Source organism: Gorilla gorilla, chromosome 8, assembly GCF_029281585.2.
Source record: "Gorilla gorilla gorilla isolate KB3781 chromosome 8, NHGRI_mGorGor1-v2.1_pri, whole genome shotgun sequence".
Taxonomy (NCBI): Eukaryota; Metazoa; Chordata; class Mammalia; order Primates; family Hominidae; genus Gorilla; species Gorilla gorilla.
In genome coordinates this window covers 60,290,020-60,303,866 of record NC_073232.2, presented here as the reverse complement: position 1 = coordinate 60,303,866, position 13,847 = coordinate 60,290,020, and the positions used below count along the sequence as shown (strand labels likewise).

Genomic DNA, 13,847 nt, shown 5'->3' with positions numbered 1-13,847 from the left:
GTTTTCTCCTAATACTGTCTCTGCATTCTTCCAAACTACTTTCAAATTTAAAATATCTTATATCTTCTCATTCACTTCTCCTCCCTTTATGCGTGACTCATGAATGCATCCTTTCGATGACAATTTTTCTATTTGAAATTGGCTTCAGAGGAAGAAAAAAAATAAGTGTTGTATTATCTCATACATTTCAACTGATTCAGTACTAAATTGATGCTTTTTCATCCACGATTCTATTCCTACTAACCTTATAAGTGGGACATAAACTGTGTTTTATGCAATTTCCATTATATCATTGTTGCTCAAGTAATCTGGAACATAAAACAATAATAAATAAGCCTTCTCTAGGGATTCAACAGTAATCCGCTTTTTCATTCTGATAAAATTAAGTCTTTATAATCCCCTTTTTGTTTCAAATTCAAACCAAGCCACTTCAAGTCTCTTTATTGTCATTGTTTGCTTTCTCCACTGAATTCAACTGTTTATCTCTTTGTCTGAGAAACTCATTTATTCTTTTGCTTGATATTGGTTCTTTTCATACTGACCATCCTACCATACACTGCTCCCAAATCTGTGCTAATGTTTACTTTTCAAGGAATTAATGTTTTCCCTTTCAACTAATGTTAAAATTGCTTTCATATGTAATTTAATCTTCTCCTAAGTAGTTTCCTTGATTCAACATCTCTGTGTGTTCCTGAATGTTAAGTCTCATTGCTCTCTTGTCAAAATTCCCATTATTTTACAAATACTGCTATTATTACAAGTACAATAATACTAATAAATTTTGAGAGGCTCTTATGTGCCACTTGTGGTGCTAAATACTTTGCATGTATCAATTATGTGCATTCTCTCCCTAAACCTTTGCATAAATATTCGTCTTTTTATTGTTTATCAGTGAAAATCGGAGCTGAAAATGTTAATTACTCAACTTCAAAGAGCTAATGTTGGTGCAAAAATAATTGCAGTTTTTGCATTGTTGAAATTTGCCATTTGATAATGGAATACATTTTTGAATAAATGTGGTTATATTATACATCACTTTAATATGCATTTATCACTTTTTTTGCTAATGGCTTATTACTTGCTGTTTATTTTATGTTTATTTTAGACTATGGAAATTTTGTTAGACAAAAAGCAAATTTGAGTGATTTTCTTATTCGAGTTCAAAAACGGGTTGTAAAGCAGCAGAGACAACTTCAAACATGAACGATGCATTTGGCTCAGGAGTTGCTAATAATTTTACAGTGCAGTGGTGGTTCAAGAAGTTTTGCAATGGAGATGAGAGGCTGAAAGATGAGGAACATAGTGGCCAGCCATCAGAAGTTGACAATGAGCAGTTGAAAGCAATCATCGAAGCTGATCCTCTTACAACTACAAGAGAAGTTGCCAAAGAACACAATGCCAACCATTCTATGGTTGTTCAGAATTTGAAGCAAATAGAAAAGTGAAAAAGCTCGCTAAGTTGTTGCCTCATGAGCTGAGCGAAAATCAAAAAAGTCATCGTTTTGAAGTGTTGTCTCCTCTTATTTTAAGCAAAAGCAAGGCTCCATTTCTCTTTTGGACTATGATGTGTACCAAAAAGTGGATTTTATATGACAACTGGTGATGACCAGCTGAGTGGTTGGACTGAGAAGAAGCTCCAAAGCATTTCACAAAGCCAAACTTGCACCAAAAAAAGGTCATAGTCACTGTTTGATGGTCTGCTGCTGGTCTGATCCACTACGGCTTTCTTAATCCAGGCAAAACCATTACATCTGAAAGTATGCTCAGCAAATCTATGAGATGCACCAAAAACTGCAACACCTGAAGCTGGCATTGGTCAACAGAAAGGGCCCAATTCTCCATAACAACACCCGACTGCACATTGCACAACCAATGCTTCAAAAGTAGAACTAATTGGGTTATGAAGTTTTGCCTCATCTACCATATTCATCTGATGTCTGACCATCCGACTACCACTTCTTCAAGCATCTCTACAACTTTTTGCAGGGAAAACGCTTCCACAACCAGGAGAATGCAGAAAATGCTTTCCAAGTGGTCGTCAAATCCCAAAGCACAGATTTTTACACTATAGGAATAAACATACTCACTTCTCATTGGCAAAAATGTGTTGATTGTAATGATTCTTATTTTGATTAATATAGATGTGTCTGAGCCTAGTTATAATGACTTAAAATTCATGGTCTGAAACCGCAATTACTTTTGCACCAACCTACAAAGTGGCAGAGCTAGGATTTGAAGTCAACTGGAGAATGTTAGTGGAAAGAGCAAGTGTTGGTTATTAAATAAAAAATATCCTGGTTCTAGACCAGAAATTTGAGCCTACAGAAAAATAAAACTGATATTCCTACCTTACAGGCAGTGTGTGAAAGAGCAGGCAAGTGTATACAGTACCTCTTTGTCAACTTTAGATCTGCTTGGCTTCACATATTTATCGTACCAACAGTTGCTATAGCATTGAGTCCTGTGTGGACTCTAATCAAGTTCAGGCAGATGCAACCTGACTGAGTCTTGTTTCATAACTTCATCACACATCACATACCTTGCACTTCTACCTCAAAGGCTCTTCTGATGATCATAAAGCACACAACAGTACAAAACCCTCCTTGGTGCCTAAATATCTACGATTGCAGGAGTACTGTCCCGTGGGTTGTATATTTGATCAATGAAAATGTGAAAGCGAGTGGATAAATGATTTCCTTTCTCTCTTATAAAAATCTTGTTCTAACATCATTATTTGTCTTACCTTCTTGGACACTGCTTGTATTCAGCAGTTGATAGCTCAGAGATGCTTCTTTATATTTGATCTTTATATTTCCTTGCCCAACACCTCTTCACCCTCACTCCTGATGCCTGAGATTCCTAATACAACTTATGCCCTAGTCTGATTTTTGGGGAAACCAAGAATAGAGTTGGAGCCACATAGTGATAGTTTATTCCAAAATATCACTGAGTAAAGTAAAACAATGAGACATACAATGGTAATTATATCTCACAGTAAACTAGATATCATATCCAGATTTTGACCTCCCATCAGTTTGGATACCTGTAACCAACCTCTGCCTCTATCACCCCATTACTCTGATCCCTGAAAACAATCATTTGATATATATGGAGTGAGAGTCAAATATAAAATGTGTGGTTTGTGTCACACATTGAGCTTAATAATGAGAATTCCGAATTAAACAGGGCACAATCGGACTTAAAGCAGCTCAGGGTACAATAGAGAAACAGAGATGTCAATTAATAAATAACAATACAACATGATAAGTATAAAAGTTTGGGTTACCGACGACCTCATATTTTCTCAAATCATTTTCCTAATATTCATCTTCTACAACACTACCAGGTAGATTTCAATGAGATAATTATCCTTTTATTCATGTAAGCCATAAACAGTTTATAAGAATATGTATTAAAAATATAAATTCCTGAGTCTATATTCCTGACTTACTGACTTAACATTCATCACTGAAATTCAGGCAATTCATAATAGGGCTGCTTTCAAATCCTGGCTGTGCTTCAGAACTAGAGAGCTTTTTGGTTGGTGATTTTGTTTAATTTTAATTTTTAAATTAACATAAAATAAAATATTTTTGTGGAATGTACAGTTCTATCAATATTAACACAAGTATTGATTTGTGAATTGTGAATCTACCACCAAAATCAAGACACAGAACAATTCTATCACGGAAAAAATCACTCAGGCTTACCCTTTGTAGTTACACCTTTCTCCCACCCTTACACTCTGGCACCCACTGGGATATTCTCCCTCCCAATAATTTTATCATTTTGATAATGTCATTTAAATGTAATTGGAAAGGAATCAACTTTTTTAAGACTGTCTTATTTCATTTAGGAGAATGCCTTTGAGGTTTACCCAAGATGTTATATTTATAAATAGTCCATTCATTTTTATTTCTGGGTAGTATTCCAATGCATGGAGGTATCACACTTTACTTATTCATTGCCCCACTGCTGGACATTTAAATTGTTTTCAGTTTTTGATGATTCTGAATAGAGCTGCTACAAACATTTGCATGTAGATTTTTGTGTGAAAATCAGTGTTCATTTCTCTAGATAAAGTAAATGCCGAAGATTGGATTGCTCGGTCACATAGAAAGAGTACATTTAACTTTATAAGAAAGCGATCGAGTGTTTTCCAGCGTCCCAACAGCAGTATTCAAGTATTCTCATTTCTCCACATCCACATCAGCATTTGGTGTTGTAGTTTTGTTTATTGTGTGTGATATTCTCGTAAGTATGTGATGGTGGCGCAACATGGTTTTAATGCATTTCCCTGATTACTAATGTTGTCGCACATATTTTCATGGGCTAATTTCACACATTTATATCTTCCTGGGTTAAGTGTCCCAGGTCTTTTCCAATTTTTAAAAAACTGAATTTTTACTTTGTTTCTATTTGTTACTGTCGAGTGTTTCGAGTTCTTAATATTTTTGTATACAATTCTCTTGTTAATATGTGACTTGCAAACGTTTTCTCTCAGTTTGTAGCTTGTTTCCTCTTAATAGTGCCATTCACATTAAAAAATTTTCTTTAACTTTTTAAAAATGTTGATTACTGGTGAAAGATTTAAATTATACACATTATAGTTTCCAACCCACTTTGACCTACTAAATCATAACATCTAGATGTGACATCCAAGAATATGTATTTTAAAAATAAAACTTTCCATGTGATTCTTAACCTTGATTAACATGCTTTATTCTAGAGTAAGGTCAGCAAATAATATGCCAAGATATATTTTCCTACACACCCTTGGCTACTTTATCGAACATCACAGATTTAACAATAACCTCTCTGTTTGTAACTCTGAAATATTTAATGTTCTTGATCTCTCATAAACCAGGTATATGCTGGATATGTAGCTCCAACTACATTCTACTAATTCCGACACAACTAATTAAGTGTTCAACAATTTGAAGTCATTATTAACTGCAAATTGCTGCCCTGTGTTCAGCCCTTTTTTTTGTTAATTTCTCAACACCTAGTATTATAAAAAAATTGAAAACTAATAAAAGGGAAAGAAATAAAAAAAGAAAGATGAAAGAAAAGAATGAGAGAGGGAAAGAATAAGAGATGGGAGAAAGGAGAGTGGCAAGGGAGAACACACAAAAAAAAGGAGAAAAGAGGAAAAAATGAAAGAAAAGAGAATAATAGTTTACAGTTCTCTTTAATCCTCCACTATTTTTGCCTCAAACAGTGGTTATGACTTACCACTGAGGAGCTAATATTGGTAATAGGATGGACATAAAAAACATGGCCTGGTAAGTTTTATTTTTGTTTTTGTTTTTTCTGATCTCATCAGCCTGAATCAGAGGGATGATAAAAATTTAAATATCTATAAAACAAAGGTGTGCTGAACAAAAGAAACAGAATTGATTCGTTCATTTATTCAATCACTCATTTTTAAAAATATTTAAGCTCTATGAAATTGTGTATTATAAAAATAACAGACGTTGTTTACTAGATATCTGGAATGATACTAAATACTTTTCATTTATTAACCGATTTAGTTGTTATAATTACCCTGTAAGATATGTGTGTGACTATATTTATTTTTCAGATGATTAAGCTGAGACAGACAAATAAGTAACATTCCAAGATTGCATCATTTGTAGTAGAAGACTCAAAATTGTATTCAGTGTTCTGTTTACTTCCAAGGCAGTGCATTTAGCTATAGTTTTTGGCCTTTGCTATGATTCCCTTTGTATTTAGATTAAAGGTACACCTCTACTTTTCATATTCTGAAACTTCAAGGCAAGTTCTGCAGGCAATTTAAAAATGAGGAAACACATAGTGCCCTGTAACACCAATATGTTAAAGATTAGAGAAAATATGTGTAGAGAAAATCACTTGAACAGTTTGCTCTGTGAGCAAGAGTACATAGCAACAAGTACAAATGTGTAAAAGTAAAAAAATCGCTGGGCAGTTTAACCAGAAAAAGATGTAAACAAGTCAAAAGCTTAATAATTTTTGAAAAATGAAATTATATTGAAAAATTCAAACATGAATAAATCTATTTCCTTAATCTTATCTATGAAACATAAATATACAACAAAAGTATTTAGAATATTTTTTAAACCATTGCATTAAAAAAAATAAGATTCTAGAATAAAACACAGATTGGCCAAACTTTTTAACAGAATTAAATTGTGTGTTTCCCTGCACTTTTTTAGTGTGCAACAAAGAATACTACATCAGAATTAAATCTCTAAGGTAGAAACTTTCAATAGAAGGAAGTGAGGAGTGGACTGTGAGTGTCAGTTCCGATTCTACCATCAGTTAGCTATGTCATCTGGTTTTATTTATTAATTATCTTATTATACTCAATGTTTTTTAAGTGTCAGGGATAGTAGTACCTTACTTTAGAGATTTTTGGGAAAGATTGAATTACACAGTATCTATAAAATGCTCTTTGTAGTATCTAGCACATAACTACTTCTAATAAATAGTAGCATTAATTTATTCTATATACATATTCACCTATAATAAGACTTATCTCAGGTTGACCAGTCATACATTAATATAAAGCATATGCCAGTCTATAGAGATTGTAAGAAAACATACTTTTGGTGGTATTTGTCTGAGCTTTGTTAATCCTAAATAAAAAGTGCTCAAACTCAATACATCTCTAGTTTCTACTGCCCCCATACATTTCAGTGTTTCCCAAAGATAAATAAAATGAATTATATGATAATCATTTAGATCCTAAACATATTATTTATAAACCAACAGAGATAGCAAGCACCTGGTGCCAAGAAAATCACCCTTATTGGGTGGATTTCCATTTGTCGAGACTGAGAAGAATATTAGCATAAAGCAGCCCAACACAAGAGTAAAAGCTATTTTAAATGCTTTGAAGTGGGGGTGAAGAGCTCTCAAATCCAGTACTGGGTTTATTAACAATCATTGGCATTGGCCCTGTAAATTATAAGTTATGCATACAAGGAATATATCTGTACTCTGGACACTTCTTTCACTCCTTAAAGGGTACCTTGAGGATGATAATGCAAAACAGTGAAATTTAGAGGAAACATTTTGTATGATTTGAATAATTTGCATTATTTGATTCAGGCATGATTTGAATGATTTGCATGATCCTCTATTAGCAAGGATGGTAGAAATGTTAGTTATGTAAGGTTAATTATATGTATAATTAACCAAGAATAAAAATGACCTTCAGATAGTCTTATTTCAGCAAACAATATGCCAATCATTTCCATTTATCATTCCTATGAATGATTCTTCTAATTTGTCTTTGGTATCAGATGGTATTACATTCACAATACTTAGTTATATGTAATCATGTCCTACTATAGTCAATTTCAAGAGTATATCAGCATATCTCACAGACTGTAGTTGTTGTAATAATATAATAGTTGCCACCTAAAGTAAAAGCAATCTACTTTTCACATTCCAACTATTATCTTGGATAATTTTAATAAAATTACAAATATTCCCATTTTGCAGTAAATGGAATTTTGGTTTAAAGAAATTTAATGACTAATCTTTGCACATGTGTTAACAGTTACTGCCACCCACTGACACCACAACTACATTCTGAATGTTGAAACAAAACGGGCTTATTTTTGCCAGAGATGAAAGTTGTTTATTAGTTTGCTTTTCGTAATAGTTCCAATTTACTTTGTGTCATTTTTAGGAAAAATAAGTGTCAGGAAAACAATGCATAATTATTTAAAATATTTTAAGGAACAGGCATGATGGCTCAGGCCTGTAGTCCCAGGGCTTTAAGAGGCTGAAATGGGAAGATCTTTTGAGGCCAGGAGTTCAAGACCAGCCTGAGCAACATAGTGAGACTCCTTCTCCAAAAAAAAATAATTTATAAAAATATAACTAGGCATAGTGGCACATGCCTGGAGTCCTAGCTCCTTGGGCGGCTGAAGTGGGAGGATTGCTTATGCCCAAAAATAAAAGCTGCTGTGAGTTAGGGTGGCACCACTGCACTCCAGCCTGGGTGACAGAGTGAGACTGTGTTTCAAAAAAATAAAGTAAAATAAAATAGTTGTTTTTTTAATGGCACAATTATACTAAACTCCCCTTGTGAATAGTCATATATCCATTACATATTTGAGTTTGTATAAATTTTAAAATGTGCTATAATTATGCTCCATATTTATCTTCTCTTCATGCCATCCCTTAATGAAAATTTAGCTGAAATTCTTAAGACAGTTATGTTTTTGAAAATTATAACAATTTTTTATATGTGCTGCCAAAGCAAGCATAGTGGTGAGGATGTGGAAAAATGGCAATTCATGTACACTATTGGTGGATAGGTAAATTAGTATAGTCAATATGACAGTATGGCATTTCCTTAAAAAATGAAAATTGAACAGCCACATGAACCAGAAATCCCACAACTGGGAAGAAATTTAAAGGAAATGGAATCAGTATGTCATAGATGTCTGTATTCCCATGTTTATTCAGCATTATTCACAATCACCAAGATATATATTCAACCAAACTCTCCCTATCAATAGATGAACAAATAAAGAAAATGTGGTGTATACATATATGTGTATATATATGTGTATACATATATGTGTATATATATGTGTATACATATATGTGTATATATATGTGTATACATATATGTGTATATATATGTGTATACATATATGTGTGTATATATATACACATATATGTGTATATATATATACACATATATATAAACAATGAAATACTATTCAGCTTTTGAAAAGAAGGAGATTCTGTCATTGATGACAATCTAGATGAACTTGTACGGTTTTATGCTAAGTGAAATAAGCCAGGCACACAAAGACAAATAGCTCATGACTTCACTTAAATGTAGAATCTAAAAAAGTCTAACTCATTTAAGCAGAGAGTAGAAAGGTGATTACCGGGGCTGGGAATATAGGAAAGGAATGAAGACACATTGGTTAAAGGTTACAAAAATTTCAGTTAGGAAGAATGAGTTCTAGAGATCTATCATACAGAATAGTAACTACAGTTGATAACAATATATTGTTTACTTGAAACTTTCAATGGAGCTTTTAAATGTTCTCACCACAAAAACTGCTAAGAATGTGAAGTGATGAATATGTCATTCCAAAATGTATTTATTCATCAAAACATCCCCTTGTACACCATAAATATATATAATTTATATTTGTCAATTTAAAATACACAAATTGTGTGTGTATATGATAAAATACATGAATTGTGTGTGTATATATGATAAAATGTCAAAAAATAATAAGAGGCTATCTTCATGACCTTAGGATAATCAAGGGTTTATTAGAACACACAACATGCCAACAAGGAGAAAAATCAATTAATTGTACTTAACATAATTAAGAGACCATTAAGACAGTAAGTACAATGACAAGCCACAGAATGGGAGGAAAAAAATTGTATATCTAGGAAATATATGTAACAACAACAAAACAACAAAGGCAGGTAATGCAATAGAGAATTGGGGAATTGGAGCCTGCAATTCATAAAACAGAATACCCAAATGGATAATACACATATATAATGGGGCTGAACTTGATTCATTATCACAGCAATGCAAATTAAAACTACAATAGGATATCTCTATGTACTCACCTCAAGGCTCAGACAATGAATGGATATTCTATTCTATGACTAGATCTTGTTTACAGCAGAGGTAGAGTATAGATTGGTACAATCACTCTGGGTAATATTTTGACAGCATTTAACAATAATGAACCTACATATTTCTCATTACTTAGAAATTCTATATCTGTTATAAACCATACAAAAATGCATAGTTAAGCTCATGAAAAGATAAGCATGAGAATGTTCATAGAATCACTTCAAAATATCTCAAACTGGAAACAACCCAAATATGTATTCAGAATAAACTGATGAATAAATGATGGTATATTCATAGAGAAGAATACTATAAAGCAACACAAACAAACTGCATTTTCTGAATGAACCACAATCGCAGCCAAAAACATGAAGGAATCCCCAAAGTGTGTTGAGTAAAATAAGCCACTCACAAAAGAGTATATATTGCATGATATCATTAATATAAAGTTCAAAAATAGGTTATTCTAAGGTGTTAGAAGTTGTAACAGTGGTTATCCTTGGTGGTGGTGGTGGTGGTGGTAGAATAAAATGAGATTAGATACAGCCCAAGTGTGTGCTTCAGAAATGCTTTGTTTCTTTATGTGGTGCTGTTTACAGTGATGTTTTTTATTTTCTAAAATTTCATTGGGGTGTGCCCTTGTTAATTATCTTCTTTTTATAAAATTAAACTAATTGTATAAATAGTCAAACATACTGGAAAATCAAATCACAGTTAGCCATGATTCTCCTCTGTAGTCTAACAAACTTGTAATCTATAACATTGAATATTCTAAGTAAAATGATTAGAAATTTGATAAGCTTTTTCTAACATGATTTTTCATTACGTACAAGCTCATATTGTTTACTCTGCTTTGATTTGATTTAAAAAGTTTCAAAATAACCTGAGTGAGATAAAGGAATTATTTGATAGTTGCTAATCATAGAAAATAGCCTCAAATATATGAACAATAATAATGTCTGTGGAAATGAAATGGCATAGAAGATAAAAGAATATAGGAATGAAGTTCACTTCATAAATATGACATAATTTGAATTATTGAAGGTGAAGGAGTTTTTACTGTCATTTATTTATATCTTTTATCTTTCAAGCCTTACTATCAGACCAATAGGAGCAAAAGGCTGTGATATTTCATTACAAACGTACAGTGTTATATAGAATACATGTTTTCATTTATTATTCTTAAAATGAATACCCAAGATCATATAAAATAATTCACTTTGAAGTGAAGGGGGGCTACATAATTCATATATTACATTTACCATGGACCTTCTCTAGTCTGCATGTGGAGAAAATCTCCTCTCTTGGATGAGAAATTACATTGGAAATATATAAACAGCAGCACAGTCATATGATTTCTTCTGCTCACCTTAATAGAAATTAGATGCTTATATCATCTGTGGCTATTTAAGACATAGTACTGACCATTTTTCCATTGGTCATGTTTCTTTTATGATGGAAAAATAGGCTAACTTACTTAATAAAAGAGAAAAAAATGTCTGAGACTTCAACCCATAAAATTAAGCACTTCTCTTTAAAATATTTTTATCTAACTCTCAACAAGCCTGAAAAACTACTCGTGGTACTTTTTTATTTTGCAGAATTTCATTATTTTATTTAGGAATTCATTAAAGAAATATTTATGGCGCATTCATACTATGCCAGGCAAGATTCTTGGAATACAGTGCTAAGCTGTGGAAAAACAAAGATGAATACAACCTTTCCTCAAGAAGTGTAGTGGAAGAGACAGATTTTTAAGATTGTGCCAGCTATTAAAGAGAACTAATCAGCTCCCCTCTGCATGTGATCTAGACAAACTTGGAGAAAATGGCACTCTAGTTGATTTGAATGTGTTCCCACCTAGTTTCTCTTAATGGTAATATCTTGCGTAAATATAGTACAGTATCACAACCATGTAACTGATGGATATAATTTTTGGCCTTAATCAGAATTCATCACTTTTACATGCACTCGTGTGTGTGTGTGTGCACATGCACGTGTGCATGTTTAGGTCTATGCGATTTTCTCACTTGTGTAGATTCATGTGATTACCACCACAGTCAAGATACAAAAAGAGTTCCTCATGATATCCTTTAATAGCCATAGCTACTTCCTTGCTCCCCTTCCTAATCTATAGAAATCACTGAATTCTTCTTTATCTCTATAATTTGGTCATTTCAAGAAGATCACAGGGGTGTCCAATCTTTTGGCATCCCTGGGCCACATTGGAAGAAGAATTGTCTTGGGCCACACATAAAATACACTAATGATAGCTGATGAGCTAATAAAATAAAATAAAATTTCTCATAATGTTTTAAGAAAGTTTACAAATTTGGGTTGGGCCACATTCAAAGCTGTAAAGCTGTCCTGGACCACATGCAGTCCATGGGCTGTGGGTTGGAAAGCTTGGGTTAAAGAACTGGAGTCATTTCTTATGTAACCATTTGAGATAGACTTCGTTTTCACTCAGCATAATTCCCTAGAGACCTATCCAAGAGGTCTTGCACATTTCAATGTACCGATGAATATTCAGTACATTCTTACATGTATCAATTTTTAATAGCTCTTTCCATGTCACTGTTGAGGAGTATTTAATGGCATGAATAAATGTATATTCAGTTAAACACAGTTTTACCAGTAAAACACTGAAAGACATAGAGGTTGTTTCCAATTTTAACTGTTATAAATAAAGTGACTATCAATAGTCACATATGGTTTATGTGTGAATATCAGTTTTATTTTATTTGAAATAAATGCCCCAGATTGTAGTTGCTAGATCATGTGGTAAGTGTATGTTTTGTTTAGCTTCATTAGAAATTGACAGTTATGTGCAGTAAGAACACTGACCCACTATCTTTACATTTTCTAGTAACACAATATATCATCATTAGCTATAGTTACCAGGCTGTACAATGAATCCCTTGAACTTATTTGATACGTTTAGGCTTTTCTTTTTTCTTTTTTTGGTTGGGATGTGGGGGGACGGAATTTCGCTCTTGTTGCACAGGCTGGAGTGCAATGGCGCGATATCGGCTCACTGCAACCTCCGCCTCTCGGGTTCAAGCGATTCTCCTGCATCAGCCTACCAAGTAGCCAGTATTACAGGCATGCACCACCACACCCCGCTAACTTTTTTCATATTTTAGTAGACACGAGATTTCACTACGTTAGCCAGGTTGGTCTCGAACTCTGACCTCACGTGATCCGCCCGCCTCAGCCTCCCAAAGTGCTGGGATTATAAGCGTGAGCCACTGCGCCCAGCCTGTTTTTGTCCCCATCCAAATCTCATCTTGAATTGTAATCCCCATAATCCCCATATGTCAACGGAGAGATCAGGTGGAGGTAATTGAAACATGGGGATGGTTTCCCCCATGCTGTTCTCATGATTTGAGTGAGTGGGTTCTCATGAAATCTATTGGTTTTATAAGGGGCTCTCCCCACTCTGCTTGGCACTGCTTCCTGCCACCTTGCGAAGAAAGTGCCTTGCTTCCCCTTACCCTTCCCCTTCTGCCATGATTGTAAGTTTCCTGAGGCCTCCCCAGCCATGCTAACTGTGAGTCAATGAAACCTCTTTCCTTTATAAATTACCCAGTCTCAGGCAGTTCTTCATAGCAGTAAGCAAAACGGATTAATACATTATTCCTCATATCTAAGTCATTACATATTCTTTTTCAGTGGATATAGAATTCTGGCTTCACAGTTCTTTTCTGTCAGCACCTTAAAAATGTCTTCTGGTTTCCATGGTTTCTTCTGAGAAATGTACAGTCATTGAGTCATTGTTCTTTCATATATAATGTATTTTCTTCTGGATGTTTACAACATTTATTTATATATCTCTGGTCTTTAGCAGTTTTATTGTGATGCCATGGGCATATGTTTCTTTGGATTTCCCTTGTTTGGTTTTCACAGAGGCACATGGTTATATTATTTTGTGTCTTTTGCCTAATTAGAAAGTTTTCAGGCTCATGTCTTCAATTTTTTTCTGTTCCATAATATTTATCCTTCTTTTCTGAGATAGTCATGGAATGAATGTTAGACCTTTTGATATTGTCCTCACAGATTCCTAAAGTTGTGCTAAATTTCCATGCAGTGTTTTTCCCTAGTCCTATAGATTAAAAGATTTCTATTGATGTATTTTCAAGTTCATACACTCTGCCCTCTTTTGTCTCCCTTCTGCTATTGAGCCCTGTATTTTTAATAAATTAAAAATACAATACAATACAAAATATAC

At 33.6% G+C, this 13,847-nt stretch overlaps 1 protein-coding gene and 1 pseudogene across 1 annotated transcript in view; one reads left to right on the top strand and one right to left on the bottom strand.

The window, feature by feature from the left end:
- Positions 1-13,847, bottom strand: part of PCDH15 (protocadherin related 15) — a 1,796,064-nt gene that overhangs the window by 1,550,268 nt on the left and 231,949 nt on the right. The gene's annotated exons all lie outside the window — the stretch shown is intronic.
- On the top strand, positions 1,109-2,136 carry LOC129524843 (histone-lysine N-methyltransferase SETMAR-like; annotated as a pseudogene).